The sequence below is a fragment of the Scardinius erythrophthalmus genome, assembly GCF_964197995.2.
Source record: "Scardinius erythrophthalmus genome assembly, chromosome: 13".
In the NCBI taxonomy this organism is placed as follows: Eukaryota; Metazoa; Chordata; class Actinopteri; order Cypriniformes; family Leuciscidae; genus Scardinius; species Scardinius erythrophthalmus.
The window spans coordinates 10,536,372-10,552,807 of NC_138233.1; the positions used below are offsets into that span (position 1 = coordinate 10,536,372).

General features: G+C 36.8%; 1 protein-coding gene across 1 annotated transcript in view; it reads left to right on the plus strand.

The window, feature by feature from the left end:
* Positions 1-1,291: 1,291 nt before the first annotated feature.
* Positions 1,292-16,436, plus strand: part of n4bp3 (NEDD4 binding protein 3) — a 34,227-nt gene continuing 19,082 nt past the window's right edge. The window contains exon 1 of the mRNA XM_081383346.1: positions 1,292-1,491. The gene's annotated coding sequence lies outside the window, so the exon portion shown is untranslated. The remainder of the gene's footprint in view (positions 1,492-16,436) is intronic.

Below are 16,436 nucleotides of genomic sequence, written 5' to 3' on the forward strand. Positions count from 1 at the left end.
TTTTGATCAAATAAATGCAGCCTTGGTGCTTGGTGAGCATAAAAGGTCACCTTTCAAAAAGGTTTCTTTCAAAACATTAAAAAATCTTAACTAATCCAAACTTTTGACTGGAAGTGTTGTAATCCATATTCTGTGCAAATAGGTAGTCGTAACGAACCAGATTCCCCAGTAGCTGATCTCCTTTCACTCATTTACTGTTCCTTAAATGAAAGCATTCAGGACGTCTGTCTTCTATCCTTAAAGGGCAGGAAGTATAGTGTGCACTCAGGTGTGTGCCCGAAGGCTATAGAGTCATCAGAGAGCAGTAATGACAGGCCGCTTGTCAGCCATACTCGGTATAACAAGGTCTGGGGGCCAGATATGAGTCTGTGTCTAGATGCATCTGATTTTGTAAGAGTTCTGTGAATAATTATAACAACCAGATGTGTCAGGGCTTAGGATACACCTCTTTGATCATGTCTATTCTGTTTATTCCCATCGGAAGTGCATTATCTGTATAAACTTTTTATAAAGCTGATGCAGCTCTTACACAGCACAGCCTTAGCTCTCATTTGTGCTTCAAATTACAGATAAACAGCAATAATGAAGGACGCTTTACCATACTGGGTCTGCCTTTTCATATTACTATATATTACTACATTTTATACCATTGGTTTGGGGTCAGTAAGATTAATAAATAGGCTACTTTTATTCAGCAAGGATGCATAAACTTTCACATTGTTGTTACACAACATTTCAATGTCACATAAATCCTGTTCTGAACTTTCCATTCATCAAATATTAAGCAGCACAACTGTTTTCAACACTGATAAAAATAAGAAATGTTTCTTGAGCACCAAAGCAAATACTAGAATGATTTCTGAAGGATCATGTGACTGAAGACTGGAGTAATGATGCTGAAAATTCAGTTTTGCATCACAGGAATAAATTACATTTTAAAATATGTTCAAATAGTTATTAATTACAGTTATAAATTATATATAAAAGTAATAGTACTTTTTTTTACAGTAGCTTATGTTTGATCAAATACATGCAGCCTTGCTAAGCACGCAGTCTTCTTTCAAAAACATTAAAAAGCTTACTGACACCAAACTTTTGAACGGTATATGCCTAAAGAAAGAAAGAAAGAAAGAAAGAAAGAAAGAAAGAAAGAAAGAAAGAAAGAAAGAAAGAAAGAAAGAAAGAAAGAAAGAAAGAAAGAAAGAAACATCCAGCAGTTCCTTTATGTAGTCTCCAGGTGGCGCTATAGAGTCGCTGTGATAAATGACTGAAGCCTCTCCAGTGTGGATTTAAATCTCAGAGAGGGAAACCGAAGCGCAACATTACGCTGTGAAGGACTCCGATATCAGATCATCTCCGCCGCGTCTCTACAGATCACTATCGGCGCCGAGGAACATCTCTCTATTGTTTTCTTCTAAAGCAATCTAAAAAAATCTCTTGCGATCCAGAAGGCAGTCTCATTTGTCTTGTGACTGAGCGCGAGCAATTATGGTGAGTTCTGCTGTGATTTAAGAGTGTGTTTGCACTTGCTGCAGTGTCTCTATATAGACCGCCACATATAGGCTAGGCTGTATGCACAGCTTAATGATGCACATCGCTGATCTTTATTATATATAGAAAGAGAGTATGTATGTGTGTGAGTGTGTATATATATATAATCGGAGTTTACAGGTGTCTTCAGGTGGCTTACACTGAAGATTTGCAAAAGAATTTCACGTAGCCTACTATGCGTAGGCTATGTTAGAACATCTCATGTAGGCTAATAGTACAGCATAATTGGACAGCAACAGAAAATATTAAGAGTTTTATATATATTTACTTTTAAACAAATGCATGAATCAATTCATGTCATATATCTGTTTAAAATAAACATAACAGTATTATTTCTTAAGTCATGGTAGCAAGTTGTTATCTTCTCAGAGATTCTTACAGATTGGTACGCTCTTGTTTGAAAAACAATTGCAATGCATTCCTAGCAGGTCAGTTCCATTAGAGTAAGGTCACTAAGAAGTTTTCTCAGCACTTAATAGGTTGCCACAAACCATAAAAAGGCAATTTGCATAGCTGGAGTGCAGGCTGCCCGTTCCTGTCATCTGCTTTGGTGGTCGCGTAGCACTTGGACCCCCATCTCACTCACTCTGCAGTGTGCGATGTGTTTGCGGGCGACTGTTTTGAAATGTTTGGGTGGGAGCCCTTTCTCTAGACTCCAGCTCTGCTTTTGATGCCCTGAATTTAGGGACAAAAGGTTCTTCTCTGCTAGTCAGTAACCTTGGAAACCAGGGGCCATAATAGGACCCCTGACCTATGGAGTCACTGCCCATTGTGGGAGTGGCTCTCAAGTGGAGCTGGTCAGAGGGCGTGAAGCTCCTCCGCGGGTCTCAAATCTCCTTTCAGTTGCAGAATGTACAAACGGGGTGTCTAACAACATAAAACTGCACTTAGGGTGGCTTTTAGACAAGGCGGTTGGACGGCTGTCAATGGATTGCTTCTTGTGCAATTCACTGAATGTTCTCAGTGCATATGCAAACAGAGCAACCTAAAGAAGCCACTATAGGTATTTATTTTTAGGGGTTTCAGCTGTTCTGATTTTGCAGCAAACATGCATGACAGCTGTCAAATGAGACGCAGAAGCTCATGTCCTGGCAAAGAATCTGGCACAAACTGTCATGCCATCCTTGACCAGCACTGCTGAATTTATCATTGTTAAGTAATTGCTCTGCTATTCTGGGCAAGACATAATAACATTGGCTCAAACAATGGTGTGAATTTGGGGTGGAACTATTTGTCTGACAAATAAACAAAACAAAAAAGCCAAGAGGAGTGTTTGAAACATGTTTAAAAAGTCTTCTTTTTTTTTTTTTTGCAATTCTTCTGGATGACACTAGTGGCGCAGAAATAACACAATTCACTGAATGATTCTGGCTCTATAATGATTCGAAATGAATCTGCAGCAGTCAGGTGGTAGCTCTGTACGTTGTTGATGTTCATTATTATTGTAATGTTATGTGCTTTAAGGCATGACTCTACTAATTTGTCGTAAACATTAAGAGAGCAGGTGTGCAGCGAGGAAGGCGTCATTCAACAGTATCAGAAACTACACCTTGCTGGTCCTGCAGGGCTTTGGCTCAGCAGCTAAACCGTTCATTAGCATGCCATCACTTCACCTTTTTATGCTTCTACCCTGTAGCCCTGTTGTTTTTTATAGGCCACTTAATACTTGCTTTGCGTCACTGAAACCTGTAAACCTCAGTAGCATTTTGGGAATTAACTAACTAAAAAGTAGCAACAGTTGACAGTAGTTTATCTATTTTCAGAATACCGTAACTTATCCAGTAACAAACTACTTTTAGTAGTGTAGTGCAGCAAAACAGCACATCAGTGTTTTGAAATATTACAATATTTCGCATAAATATTTTGCTATAAAAAGGCCTCAAATACCACATTTTTGAATCTCTTACACAAGTCGCTCAAATGAATGTTTAAAAAATTTGTGGATTTCTTCTTCTTCTTTCTGCCCTCTTGTTTTTGTGCCAAAAAGTAGCTTGAATGTAGTTAGCTAGTAGCTACTTTTTGTTTGTAGTCCTTAGTAAGACTTTATGAGTAGCTACCGTTTCAAAGTTGCTTCCCTAACAGGGTGTTTCAGGTTACTCATAACTACATTCTGTAGATACCTCCAGCCACAGGACTTTGGTGAGGACAGTGGGTAGCATAGCTGAACCCATGGAAAATGAGCTAATCAAGGTTGTAATCACCCTGGTGATTTTTTCCTTCTCTTCACCTCTGCTTGCTGGCCTGCCCCGGTGGCTCATCTGACACTGCGTAGAAAGTCGGATTAGTCAGCTTTCTTTCTCAGGACAACATCACACACGCTCACACTTACCACTGAGATTCTCCTTTTGCCTTTAGATCCTTTTATCCCTTGAGAGAAGCGTCTGCCGTTGTAATTAAAGATTTGTGGCTTTGGAGAACAAATAGAAACTCTGATCCTGCACCATATTACCTCTGATGCAAAATGATGAGGACGTCATTAAAATGTACTCTATTTTAGTAATGTATCCTGCTTGGCCAAAAGTCATCTGGACTATGTTCGCCTTTAAGCACACACTGTAGCTTTGTGCTGATTCTTTTGATATCATAAACAAACCAAGTGCTGATTGTGCTCTTGTAAAGTGGTTCCACAACAATCTTTTGGTTTCACTGACAGTGCGAAACATTTCATTGGCACTATCATGTCTATCCAGCGATCTACCGCTTAGAAAAATGGTTAGTTTCACCTTCACTGCCATTGTGAACCTTTTTTGCTTAGAGGTTTTGTTAAAGTTTGATGGCAAAAAGAACAGTGTAAAATAGTCTTGACAGCCAATGTTTATATCAGGTTTCAGTTAAGAACATTTGTATGTGGGGTCTATTGTGTACTGAGAAAGAAGAATGCAGTAGTAGTTTTTTGTGGCTGTTGTATTGACATAATTATGTAGGCTAATAGTCCTTTAGGTTGCTAACACAAAGGATCAGTTTTATTCGCAATAAGAATTTGATTTGGCTTAATTTTGCAACCTATATAACAATTAATAAAAAAATACAACAAGGCCTGTCACGATTATTGATTAATCAGTAGTCTGATGGTTGTCAGCTATTAGCCTACCTAATTATGTCAATCTAAACACGATTATTTTAGATAACCGCAATAATTTCGCAGTTTCAATTTCAATCATATTTTCCTATCCAAATAAGGAAAATGTATGTACTTTAATGCCATCGAATACATGATATTGTGTCTTTTTTGGTGTGGTAGGGAGAAGTATATATAAATATATCAAATAAATGATTTAGTTCCATTTTACTTGTGTGCAAAACATTTAACCCCAGGTTACTCCAGGTGGACTTTAAGCTGCAATTAGAGTACTACATGTTATTTTGGATGAAATTTCTGCACTAATGAGGAAGTAAATAATAATTTGTGTGAAACTTAGTTGATATGGTTTCATTTCCTCCTCATCAAATCTCATGCAAATCATAAACAACAGAAACCATGTCAGGGTAATATCGATTACAGCACTTTGTTTCCATCACTCAAATATTTTTCATAGCATTAAACCGGTTGTAATTCAAAACTACCTGGAAATCAGTTTGCCGTTTTTGTCTGAAGGTATGTTGGGCTGAGGAGTCAAACTCCTGTACTTATTGTTTCTTTTTATAGCTGTCTAATGGCTGCTCTCTAGAAATGTTGTGTAGTTTTGAAGAAGTTTGTAGTTTCTGAACATGCATCTAGTATAGAAAAAGTATAGTGTTTGTTTGGGTTTGGAGTCTGTTTGTTTTTCCACTTGGTTTGTAGGTTTAGGTTTAGGTAGGTTTAAAATTACTCATATTTGCTGATGAAAGAGGTGCTATGACTTTTCTAAGCAATTAAGCTAGCTTTTCATATCTATTCGAGGTTACATTTCTTCTAAGGAACACAAAATTTTGGTTTGATGATGGGCTGAGGCTGAGGAAACAGGTCTGGCTCAGTTGTCTCTCATCAGGAGTCAGATAGATAACTGAGAGCAGGCTTAGACTTGTCTACCTTACCACACTACACATCCTCATCCTCCCTGTGCTCTCTTTCTTCGTTTTCATTTGGTACTCCTCCTTCTTCTGTCATCTCGGGAAGGTCTTCTCCTGCCAGCCCTGGCAATGGTTCAATTTATGGAATCTTCTAGACTGACAAGCCTGGAGGGGAGAGCATATGCAACACTGTATTTAAGAAACATGACTGGGGCACAGTAGTGTTTACTCATGATAAAGTCTGCTTCGTCCTTCAGTAGCTATTTATTTTTATGTTTGATCTCTCAGCCAGCATGCCAGTGAATTAACCCTCATGTAAACATGGCCTTTCCAAAAATCTCCCTCCCAGAAAGAACATGTTTGTCTAGTTGATTCTTGGCCAAGAGTGACGTACTGTACTTTGTTTAAAGTGTATCATAAAAATCAGCTGAGGCATTCTAGAGGTGAGATTTGCCCTTTCTGAGACCTGTAACAAACTCCCTTATGAGATCGACTGATAATGTATCCACCAATACCAAATAGTTTTTCATTTGAATAATGACGAACATATATAAGAATGTATGTTATATATATATATATATATATATATATATATATATATATATATATATATATATAGTCTAACAGTAATTTTCAGGTACAGAAATCTAATATATTAAGCAAATGTAAAATAACACTGTCTTCACTGTATAAATTAAACATCATTATTAATGAATCCTTATTAAAGTTACAAAAGTCATTCAGTCAAAAGCAGTGAGTGATTTTTCTTAAAAACAGATGTTTGATTTACATTAAAAACAGACAGCAGCAATATTAGGCTGCTGTCACTTTAAGAGCAAATGCACAGATCTAATATACTGATACACATGCACGTTTTCCACTGTTTACATTCACTTAGACATAACCGACTATGTTTACCTGGATACTGTAATATAGTCCACTGAAGGCGAGCTTTTTTTTACAAAAACGTGATTTAACAGAAAACAAAGGCATGACATTGCATGAACCCAAAACATAAACATGACGCTTACCAACAGAGGTTACACGAAACAATACTTGACAATGACAAATGGTAAACATGAGGGCTTAAATACACAAGGACAAATGACAAGACAAGGGACCCCTGTGAGCAATGAACCAATGACAACACAGAACACATGGCTGGATCACATGAAACAGGAACATGAAAAAAAAAAAAAATCGTGACATATCCCTATATGGGCGGCTCCCGACGCCCAACATGAAACAAAACATTATAAAGTCCAGGAGGGCAGTCTTGGGGGAGAGATGGCGGGGCGAACAGGGCTCACGTGCTGCAGCCGATGTGTGTGCTGCCCACACAATCAAAATAGCCGTGGTGACTATGATGAGTGCTGTATCTTCCGGAGCTGACTCAGGTGCGGCGGCCATCTTGTCCGAAGACTCAGGTGCGGCGGCCACTTTGTCCGAAGACACACGCACGGCAGGCATGACGTGAACAGTCTCTGGCTCGGTAGGCATGACATGAAGAGGCTCAGGCTTGGAGGATACTGTGGGATTGCGGGGCTCCTCGTCCGCAAAGCCTACAGTAAATGACTAGCCGAAAACAAAAGGGCGAAGTCAATATATTCCTCTAGGGAAAAATGGGTTGTCCCCCCAGACATCTGTGAACCCACTCGCTATTTTTGACTATTTTGTGTGAATTTGTCCGCTCAAGTGCAATAAGACCTGAAAGAGAGCTCAGTTTAGTATTCGCTAAATATATATTAATACATAACAGGTACTGGTACAGAACTATATATAAATTCAAATGAATGGGTCTCTAGTCAGTCACGTGGATACCACAAGAAACTGATTCATTTGCCCCACAACATTCTCATGTAGAACAAGCCCCCCATTTTATTCAAGTGTCTCCCACCAGCATGATGTAATTTGACGCTGTGGAGAGCTTTCCAAGGCTGCCTGCATGGTGTAGTGCGCAAAGCCTATTGTTTAGACACATTGCAAGATGACAACACAATGTGTTTCCCACGAGTCACCAGGTTTTGCAGTGATCCTCTGAACTTTTCCATCACAAACAATGTTCTATTCTTTGGTCTAAAGCACTTTCTGTATTCTAGTTGGTTCCGCATTAGCAGCATTCAATATCGCTGTCCATAGCACAAGTAGTGTCCTTCACATTAGTCACAGAACAAGGAGAACAGGTTCTTCCACACCGGCACCATAGAAAGGCGTGCTTTCTTTACAAAAGGGAGAGAGGGGTGATCCGTGTAGCGGTGGCAGGAGAGAGTAACCAGAGACATTCCCAGTGGTTTTCCTGGCCCTAGTCTGGCAGCAGGTCCGTGGGAGTGAAGGAAGAGATGTTTAACTGCTGATGGGTAATTTGGAGCTCTCCTCAACGGCATTAGGAGGAAATCAAATATATGTGCATTGACTGGAAGAAAATAGAGCTACGGCAGAAAGCAGTCCTCAGGTGAACATCTTGTTTTGCATTTTATTTTATGTAGCCTTATTTTATTGTATATATATATATAAAAAAAAACTTCTCTTTATAGTGTTTGTACCATCATTAAATAAGAACCGGAGAGGTTGTTTGTCTCCAAACACTGCCTCGCTGTGACATTCAACTCTCTCTGCCTCACAGAAGGCTCTCTGCATCATAAAGGATCCTCTCAGCATACAAACCTATTATGGTTCGGTTGATTAACTTACATTCTGTTTACTGTCAAGAAAGTTGTGATGTGAGACTCTTTGTAGCCTTTGGGAAGCTTATTTGCAATTGAAATGCAATGCACCAATTTCTTTAATACTGACATCAAATGAAAAAACAGGATTTGCATTGTTGTTGCTTTTTTGCCAGTACAAGTTACATTCTCGTTCCCTGCAGGGGAAAAATTGTAATTCTAAAAACTATTGCGCAAGCGTGGCATTGTTACGATCCATGCTTTGTGTTTAGAGACCACTGACAGGGTTTAATTCTTCCACCTCATGGTGTGATAGATGTGTAAAGTCATAATTAAAGGCTACATACAAATTAAATTAAGTTATGGCATGAAATAAAATAATTCTCATTCTCATCCTTCAGTTCTAAAAACAAAACAAAAATCATGTTGACATTAATGCACTTACAATGGCAGTCTATGGGGCGAGACACTGGGATAAATGCTACAATTAGCACTGCTTGGAAGCAATACTTAAACATAATACATGTTAACATGTTAATTCACTCAATAATAGTCTAACTTTCACATAGAAGGCTACCAAAAAAGTTTACAAATTACATTGGTCCCATATAACAGTTCATCTGCCTTGAACTGTCCCATCTGTCAATTTGGACAAAATCACATTTTCATATGAGTAATTTGTATAATTGAAAAAAAAACAAGCTCCTCATTTTTTATTTTATGTTTGTAATGCCTTGCCCCATAGACTTCCATTGTATGTTCATTACTGTAAATCAGAATCAGATTTATAACTAGAGACCCATAATTGTTTTACATATATTAATAAAGATAATATGGATATGATGTATTAATATTAAAACTTGATATGGGTTGATACGATTTTTTTTATGTTTTTGAAAGTCTCATGCTCACCAAGGCTGCATTTATTTGATAAAAAAAAACTAATATTTTGAAATATTATTACAATTTAAAATAACTGTTTTCTAAATCTTGCTTTTACATACTGCGGGAGTTTAAATGGTTTACTGAGGTTATTGACAGGATGTCACAGATCTTTTCAATAAAGCTTAATATTTTAGCTTGTATTTTAACCCATAGCATTCCTTTAAAAATAATCCAAGATGATGTCATGACCTTGAGCGAAACAAGGAACTGATTGTACAGCGAATCTCGGACATAGTAAAAAATACATAAAGTGTTCATTTCTAAGAAATCCAATGCAGTTTTGTCAGTCAATTCAGTCTTAAACCAGATGGATGTGTCATTTAATATAATCCAAAATGTTTTTCCAAAGCTTTACCTCATACTGTGGTATCTCAACATCCCAGTCAGCCATAAAACCCATATTAATTATTACCTCCACAGAAATGTGAGGAATGTCCGTTTTTTTACCCACTTATCTAACTTACTTCTCGTAAAGAATGTACAATTCGGCTCAGGGAGCATGAATCCCACTGAAAAGGGTCAGATAGAAAGAAAGAGAGCAGGGGTGGCTCACATGAGCTCAATGAGAAAAGTAAACAGAAAAAGAGCTGGTTAAACAATACAACTGGTGCCCCTCCTCACCACTGACCTATTACGACACCGCCTGGACTGTAGATATAGTTGTTCATTTTGAAATGTTTGTTGGTACCTGTAAAGATGAAGGCTGATTTCAGAAGCATAGCATTGTTGTTATGCTTACTAGGCCTACATGGATTATGTGCAGGCAGAATTGAATTTAATAAATACTTTGTTATCATGTTATTTTGCCTAAAAATAAGTGTAGAAAATGCCAAGCAATGCCAAAAAAGAAAAGAAATAAATAAACATCAGTAAAACGAGTCTCGGCCTGCTTATGAAATATGACACACTGGACATATGGAAAATCTGAAAATATAAAAGTGATTTCCAGTCCTGGAAAACTCATGGATAATTATAATAATAATAATAGCCTAATATCTTAAGAAAAGTTCTGTACTAAATATTTCTAGTGGTACTCGGTTATAAGACATGAAAATATTCTAAATATTTCATAAAATGCTCTTTGTTATCTTTATAACATTAAAATCCTTATTTATTAATCACAAACTACTAGAAAAGTCATGGAAGTTTATTGGTGAAAAAGTGTGGCAAGCAACCCTGACCTACATTGGATTAATTTTAATGTGATTGCAAGCAGGGACATTTTGCATTTATTAGTCCAATTAATTACACAAGCTAGATTGCTGTAATATATTTGCAGATACTTCTTTTCCGCACCCCCTTTGAATGCTAATCAACCCTGCTGCATAATTTAAAAGCAGTGTATCATGCATTAAATACTTGTAGGTGTTAACAGGCGAAGCACATCCCGGCTATATTTACTGAAAGTTTTTAAAGGTAGGTGTGAAGTTTCCATTCAGTTGCCATAGCGACTGGCCAAAAACGCAGACAAGTGCTCTTAAAGTTGCATGTTGCAGTCGAGTAATGGAAAATCTGAATCTCTCGTTGCACTAATAGTTGTTTGAAAAAGTGCTTTGGGTCAGTATTGACAGCACTCAGCAGGTGGCGGACATGGATTCGGTCTGTTAAAACAAACCTGAACAGTTCAGGTCTGTTCAGGGCACTTCACAGCATTAGGGCTAATACGATTTAACACTCTCAGAGTGACCTCCACAAAGCCTCCTCGCAAGCTAATCTTCACTACATTAACGCACGTGCGGGATTTGACACCTCCACATGGCTTTGGTCCTGCTTCAGATCACATTTCCTAATTTTCTTTCTTGTTTTAGATGCATGAATCAAGTGGTAATTGCTGCAGTTTGTTAGATCAACCTGTGTATTTTGCGTACTGGATGTAAATTTAGATTTCCTTTTTATATATGCTAACCAACAGTTCCTGTGATATTGCGTGATAGCATTTCTTTAACAGAACAGATTCAATTTAATTTAATTTTAAACACATTATTGCCCGTATCTTTGTTTTTGCTCCGCCAATGAATATAAACGAATTCACAACAGAACTGTCGAGCGTCTTTGAGAAACAGTGTGGTTTATCGTTCTTAAATTAATTCGTGTTTCAAGTGAATGATTCAATCACTCACTTAGCCAGTTGCTTTGTTTCTGAATGAATCAGTGTTTTGATGCTCAAGAAACATCTCTTTATTATCAATTTTGAACATGTAACATGTATAATCTGTTTAGGTTTAGTTTAATTTTAAGTTGTGTTGCTGTTTGCCCATGTTCCCTTTGCTTGTCTGTCTCCATGTTTTCGAATTGAGTTTCTGGTTACTTTAATTATCCCTGTGTGTATTTAAGCCTTGAGTTCTTTCTGTTCATGGTTGTCTGAGTTTTAGTTGTTGCTATTTCCCCATGAGTGTTATTGTTTTGGATTATTGGATTAAAAGACTGTTTTTGTCATATTCTCCTGCGTCGTGCGCTTCACTGCAGCAACATCTGCCAGAATACAGTTGTGCAGTTTTACGGAGGCGCATTGCTGCCATATGTATTTTTAACGACATATTTTCTTGTAATAACGATGTTATGTCATTAAAACAACGTATTTTCTCATAATAACGATGTTATGTTGTTAAAATGCCATATTTTTCTTGTTAAAACAACATATTTTCTCGTAACAAGGCCATATGTTGTACAGTGACGTGTAATATGCCTTTATCCACATTAAAGATAATTGATATAACATATCGTGCTTTTATCACACTTCCACATTCGAAAATCAGAAGCAAATGGCATACGTAAAATACCTTCCACTGCCTGTATCTATGGCAGTGCCCATAGCACGAGATTGTTGTGATTTATTGATGTACAGTTCATCATAGATTGCCAACTTCATGTAAACCAAACTCAAACTTAACTTTTTGGGGCCATGGACTCAGAAAGTAACAGTGGTCATTCTAAATTTAGCTTTAATTTTTTAATTTGAATTTTTTACCAGATTCAACCATAGGTACTAGAGCAAGTATGCACATGCACTCTTCAAAAAACAATGCTTTACATCTCTTGACAAACTAAAAGACGTAAATTATATTTGTATATATTCTTTTTTTTTTATAATTTTTTTTATTGAAGGAAGAACAAATTGAAGTATCACATACATAAAGAGTTTAACAATACTCCTTGTTTTTACATTTTTTCCCTTTCCCACAACCCACCCACTGAACAGAGAGAGAGAAAAAAAATAAATAAATAAATAAATAAATAAAATAATAATAATAAAAATAATAATAATAAAAAATAAATAAAAAAATAAAAATAAAATAAAATACAATATATAAACGATGTAAAAAAAAAAAAAAAAAAAAAAAAAAAAAAACATTTCAAAGTTCTAATATTATAAACAGTGAGAAAATAATTGACAACATTGTCAGCCAACTGTGTCGGATTACGTCAACCAACCCAATGTGCACAAGCCTTTTAATAATAATTAGTTTTAGTTTGGGGGGAGAGTTTCATCCTTTTCAAAATAAGAAATTATTGGGGACCATACTGAATAAAAACGTTTGGTGGATCCTCTAAGAGAATATTTAATTTTCTCCAGTTTCAAAAACAGCATCACATCACTAAGCCATAGTGAAACTAAGGGTGGTTTACTTGACTTCCAATCAAGTAATATTCTTCTACGAGCCAAAAGACATGCAAAAGCACATGCGTCCTGACACTTTTTGGACATGACCGCATCTTGTTCAGGTACTCCAAAGACAGCCATCTCAAAACTAGGCCTGATATCCTTATCATATGCCTCAGACAAAATTTTAAATATAGCTGTCCAGTAAGCCAGCAGACTGGGACAAGTCCAAAACATATGAGCAAGGTCTGCTTTAGCAGAGCGACAACGCTCACATGTATCAGCCACATTTGCGTATATCTTAGACAGCCTAACCTTGCTGTAATGAAGTCTGTGGAGGACCTTGAACTGGATTAAACCCAAGCGTGTACAGGAGGTTGTTCCATTCACTCTAGATAATGCATTATTCCAGGTTTCCTCTGAAATATCCACTGCCAAATCTTTTGTCCACTCTGCACGGATTTTATCTAGATTAATATTTTTTATTGACATTAAAATATTATATATATTAGAAATTATTCCCTTCAAATGTAAGGGAATGTTTAAAATTGCATCTAATTCTGTACTGGGAGGAATGGATGGATATGTGGGACAAAGATTTTGAATTAGATGACGAACCTGAAAATATCTAAACATGTGTGAACTTGGCAGATTATATTTTGAGGAGAGGTTGGAAAAAGAGGCGAAAAAATCCTCAATGAAAAGATCACTAAATTTGACAAGACCTGTCTGCTGCCACTGACTGAAGATCGAGTCCAATTGAGCTGGAAGGAATAGGTGATTTTTGCATATAGGACTGGCTATGAGGAAGTCTTTAAAACCAAAACATTGTCTAAATTGAAACCAAATCTTGAGAGTATTTGCGACGACTGGGCATTGAGTATACATAGAAATACAAAGGGGCAATTTAGATAAAGCTAAAGCAGGAAGGGATGATGAGGTACAGGAGTTTGCCTCTGAGATACACCAGACATCTTTGGGGTTCTGAAGCCAATAAAGTACTTTCGAGATATTTGCAGCCCAATAATAGTACCTGAAATTAGGAAGCGCTAAACCACCTTGAGATTTCTGTCTCTGGAGAAACTCCTTCCTAATCCTAGGTGTTTTTCCACCCCAGATAAATGATGAAATAAGTCTGTCTAAATTCTGAAAAAAGGATTTTGTTAAAAATATTGGAATGCATTGAAACAAGTACAAGAATCTTGGTAAAATGTTCATTTTTACACAGTTAATTCTACCTGCAAGAGAGAGAAATAGCAAATTCCATTTTTTGAGGTCTAATTTTAACTTGTCAATTAGAGGGACAAAGTTCTCTTTGTAAAGGTTAGGGAAGCCCTGTGTGATGTTTATACCTAAATATCTAAAACCCGATGTAGACAACTGAAAAGGTATATTTGTATTCGAAATCTGGAGGCCCTTACTGTTTATGGGGAAGCAAACACTTTTCGAAAAGTTCAGTTTATAGCCTGAGAAAGTTCCAAATTGTTTCAAAATTTTAACTACCTGTGGAATACCTAAGATCGGATCTGAAAGATACAACAGCATATCATCGGCATATAAGGATACTCTATGTTCTATGCCCTTACAGATGATGCCAGTGAAATACTGTGAATGTCTTAATGCTATAGATAGGGGCTCGATGGCTAAAGTAAAAAGTAAAGGGCTAAGAGGGCATCCTTGTCTTGTACCCCGTGATAGGGGAAAATACTTTGAACATACTCTATTTGTAATTACAGATGCTTTAGGGGAAAAATATAATAACTTAATCAATGAGAGAAGAGATGTATCAAAACCAAATCTTTCCAGCACAAAGAATAAATATTTCCACTCCACCCTGTCGAATGCTTTTTCAGCATCTAACGAGATGACTACTTGAGGAACAGGGTTTTGAGAAAGTTTAGACGAGTGTATTACCCCTAACAATCTCCGGATATTACTAAAAGAGTGTCGACCTCTGACAAATCCTGTCTGGTCTTTTGAAATCAAATTCTCTATTACTGTATCTAATCGTAAAGCAAGGATTTTTGCCAAAATTTTTACATCTGAGTTTAAGAGAGAGATTGGCCTATACGAGTTACATTTCAGGGGATCTTTTCCAGGTTTTAGTAAGAGTATAATGTTTGCTTCATTCAAGGTTTGTGGAAGGCTACCCTTTTCCAACGAGTCCTCAAACATATCAAGAAGAATAGGGGCTAATTTATCTGCAAATTTTTTGTAAAAGTCTATTGGATAACCATCAGGGCCAGGAGTTTTTTTGCTCTGCATTAATGTGATTGAGTTTAAAATCTCTTCAATTTGTATTGGCTTATCCAAATTAGTTTTCTGCACAGAATTGAGGATGGGTATATCTATATTGTTTAAAAATTCTAAGATTTCAGAGTTAGATTCAGGGCTTTCAGAAGTATACAAATTTGAGAAGTAGTTCTTAAAAGTGTTATTAATTTCAATTGGATTAACTATTAAATCATTATTACTGTTTGAAATTTGAGGTATAAGTTGAGAGGCAGCTTTAGATTTTAATTGGTGGGCTAGAAGTCGACCTGCCTTTTCTCCATATTCATAAATATAACCTTTAGAACGTGATAAATACCATTCAGTTTTATTTGTTGATAACAGATTGTATTGAACTTGAAGGTTTAACCTCTCTTTATAAAGTTCAGGTGACGGAGACGTAGAGTTGAGGCAATCTACCCTTCTTATAGAATCAATTAGATCGTCCAGTTTTTGTTTACGTTTTTTATTGAGAGTTGAGGTATATGAAATTATTTCTCCCCTAATAACTACTTTAAGTGTCTCCCACAATGTAGATGCTGTAATAGATTCGGATCTATTGTGTAATAGGAAATCGTCTATAGCTGTTGATACGAATGTACAAAACGCAGGATCTGATAACAAGGCCGTGTTTAGTCTCCACAAAGGCCGTTCGTTATACCTCAAGTTGCAAATAAGGTCTAATTGCAATGGAGCATGGTCTGATTCCACAATAGGTAGATATTCAATTTGTCCAACAGAAGGAAGGAGAGATTTATCAATAAAGAAATAATCAATTCTTGAATAGGAGTGATGAACATGTGAAAAATAGGAATATTCTTTGCTGTGTGGAAATTGAAATCGCCAAGGATCAACCGCCCCTACTTGCTCTATAAATGTAGATAAGGCTTGGGCCATCTTAGAACGGGATAAAGATTTGGGATTAGAGCGGTCAAGGGACGGATCCATTACGCAGTTTATGTCACCACCAAAAATCATAAGATGGGAGTTTAGGTCTGGCAATAAAGAGACTAGCTTATTAATAAAACTCACATCATCCCAGTTAGGCGCATATACATTAACTAATACAACAGGAACATTGTATAATATCCCAGAGACTATAACATATCTTCCTTGAGGATCTGCAATAGAAGCAGAGGCAGTAAATTGAATGCTTTTGTGTATCAAAATGGCAGTACCCCTTGCCTTAGAGTTAAAGTTAGAGTGGAAAACTTGCCCCACCCATGATTTCCTAATTCTGAGATGATCAACAATGCGTAAGTGGGTTTCCTGTAAATATATTATTTCAGATTTTAATTTTTTTAAGTATGCAAAAATTCTGCCTCTTTTGATTGGGCTATTTAGGCCTTTGACATTCCAGCTAACGAATCTTACTTTCGACCCCCCATGAGATTTAGTTAAATCGGCCATATCAG